The sequence below is a fragment of the Myotis brandtii genome, unplaced genomic scaffold (genome assembly GCF_000412655.1).
Source record: "Myotis brandtii unplaced genomic scaffold, ASM41265v1 scaffold61, whole genome shotgun sequence".
Lineage (NCBI taxonomy): Eukaryota > Metazoa > Chordata > Mammalia > Chiroptera > Vespertilionidae > Myotis > Myotis brandtii.
In genome coordinates, this window is record NW_005370318.1 from 3,705,598 (window position 1) to 3,708,478 (window position 2,881).

The window sequence follows — 2,881 nt, forward strand, 5'->3', positions numbered from 1 at the left end:
AAGTAGCGACGAAAATAATTTTATGGTTGAGAGTCACCACAACATGAGGAACTGTATTAAAGGGTCGCGGCATTAGGAAGGTTGAGAACCACTGATCTAAACTGTTAGCTCCTGCAGTCTCGTTGGTTCCTAACACTAGGAAGCTTTGTAACTTTGTTGAAGGAACCAGTTGAAGCTGGTACAGTTTTCCAGGTAGATATGACAATGGCCTGGCCTGGGGCTTGATGCGTGGATGGCATCAGAATGTCAGAAACCTCAAAACAGTGACTGTAACACCCATTTTATTTTATTTTATTTTTTTAAAAAAATATATCTTTATTGATTTCAGAGAGGAAGGGAGAGGGAAAGAGAGAGAGAAACATCAATGATGAGAAAGAATAATTGACCGGCTGCCTCCTGCACGTCCCCCTACTGGGGATCAAGCCTGCGACCTAGGTATGTGCCCTTGACCAGAATCAAACCTGGGACCCTTCAGTCCGCAGGCTGATGCTCTATCCACTGAGCAAAACCAGCCAGGGTTGTAACACCCATTTTTAAAGCTGAGATGCAGAGCCAGGGCAGTGCAGCATGTGACCAATCAGAAGTGACACAGGGCCTAGAACATAATCTGCCATCCTTTGCCCCCTCTTGGCCCCAGCTACCACCCTCCCACCACCCCATCCCCCTATCCCTGTCCCCAGCCACCCCTTGCACAAGGCCCTGATGCAACCCTCTACCGGCCCTGGGTGCCCCTCTTGTGAGCAGCTCTGGGAAAAAGATTTTGCAAGAGCTGGGGCAGGAAGCTCTAGCCAGGGCGGTCCTGGGAAGATAAGGGCGCCCCCGCCCCTTGCGCGCCTCCAGGCCTTCTGGTTTCCTCTCTTCCCTTCCTTTCCCTTTCCGGGAAAGAGGCGCCCAGACCTGGCCTGCCTGTGACTCACCACCTTTCCCTCTGGCAGCCAAACTGGGGTCCTAGGCCCTCCTGTTCCTGGACGGGCCTGTGTGTGACAGTGGGCAGCAGGGACCTCTCTCACCAGCAGTTTCTGGAACTCAGTAAGAATAGCTGGCATGAAGACAGGTTCTACCTCTGAGCCTTAGTCTCAGGAGGCAAAGTGTGGGGTGCTCCTGGAGTACCCCCCCCCCCCCCCTTAAACGCCAGCGGTTTCTGGAACTCAGTAAGAATAGCTGGCGTGAAGACAGGTTCTACCTCTGAGCCTTAGTCTCAGCAGGCAAAGTGTGGGGTGCTCCTGGAGTACCCCCCATTAAGCCAATTTTGAGGTCTGGGTGACTCAGATTGGCAAGTGTACGGTTGGGGCTTGTGTGTGAAACACCCTTGACCCCTATGGGGGGGTAGGCATCCAGAAGTCAGGGCCTGGTGGTCTCTCAGCCTCTAGGGCAGCGGTTCTCAACCTGTGGGTCGCGAGCCCTTTGGCGGTCGAACGACCCTTTCACAGGGGTCGCCTAAGACCATCCTGCATATCAGATATTTACATTACGATTCCTAACAGTAGCAACATTACAGTTATGAAGTAGCAATGAAAATAATTTTATGGTTGGGGTCACAACATGAGGAACTGTATTAAAGGGCCAGAAGGTTGAGAACCACTGGTCTAGGGCAAAAGCAGACATGTCCACAGTTTGGTTGGTCTCTACCTGGTTCACGACCTGTGCCCAGCTGTGTGACCCGTCCTCCCAGACCGGGTCCTCTTGGAGACTGAGAGCCTGGGCCAGTCCCATCTCTTAAAGCTCTAGTAAGCTTTTTGAAATTGAGAAATGCCAAAACCAACCGTGGATTGCAAAAATTGTGATAGGTATTGTGTCTTGGCTTTCCCAGTTGATGCATTTAAAACAAAAAAATCTATAATGAACCGGTATGATTTCAATTGGGAAGTAAGATGGAAAAGGCCACTTCGGATGTCCTGAGGGAACGTGAAGCCTCTCACAAACGAGCCTGGTGGGGACCAGCCTGGTTGCTGGAAAAGTCCTCCAAGTCAGTGAGGGCCCCAGCATGGCCTCGGGTGGGTCACTTCACCTCTCTGCTGTCTCCCTTTTTTCATCTGAAAGTAGGAACAACAATGGGTCCACACACCTGACAGGGCTGATAAGACAAAACCCCCTTAGAAAAGACTCAAACCATTTCACACCAGCATCTACCAAGTGTCCATCCCAGAGCTGAACTTCGACTACACGGCGGTTCAATGGGTCCTGGAGGCTGAGGTGAGGGTCTGAGCCCATTTTCCAGGTGAGATAGTGGAGGCTCATACAGGTGAAGTGAGGAGCATTCAGGGATCATCAGAGGCGGTGGTCTACCGGCCTTGCTACTGAACTGCTAGCCTATTATGATCGGTGTTGCTGCTGTGGTTCCCGTGATTAAAGGGCGTATATAATAACACTGCCCCCACACAGCTGTGAGGATTAAATAAATCAATTTTTAAAAAGAGCTTAGTCCTAGTTGGGTTGGCTCAGTGTATAAAGCGTCAGCTGCAGACAGAAGGGTCCGGGTTCGATTCCAGTCAAGGGCACATGCCCGGTTTCGGGCTCCATCCCCAGGAGGGGCCTGTAGGAGGCAGCCATGCTGTGTGTGTGTCTCTCTCTCTCTCTCTCCCTCTCCCTTCCTCTCTGAAATCAATAAAAAAATATATTTTGTAAAAAGGCCTTAGTATATAGTACCTGGCACATCTTAAGTGCTCTGTGTTTGTTAAAACAAAAAAAGAAAAAACTTCAGGTCTTGGGCCCACTGCCCTAGAGGCAAAGTCCAATGTTCAAGAAACTCTGTCTCCGCGTTTCTTTGCGGCCACCTCCCGCTCCTCGCCCATCAGGAGGGATTAAGGAGTTAATGATTTCCCAAGCAGGGGCTGAGAGGAGTATTCTCTCTCTCTCTCTCTCTCTCTCTCTCTCTCTCTCT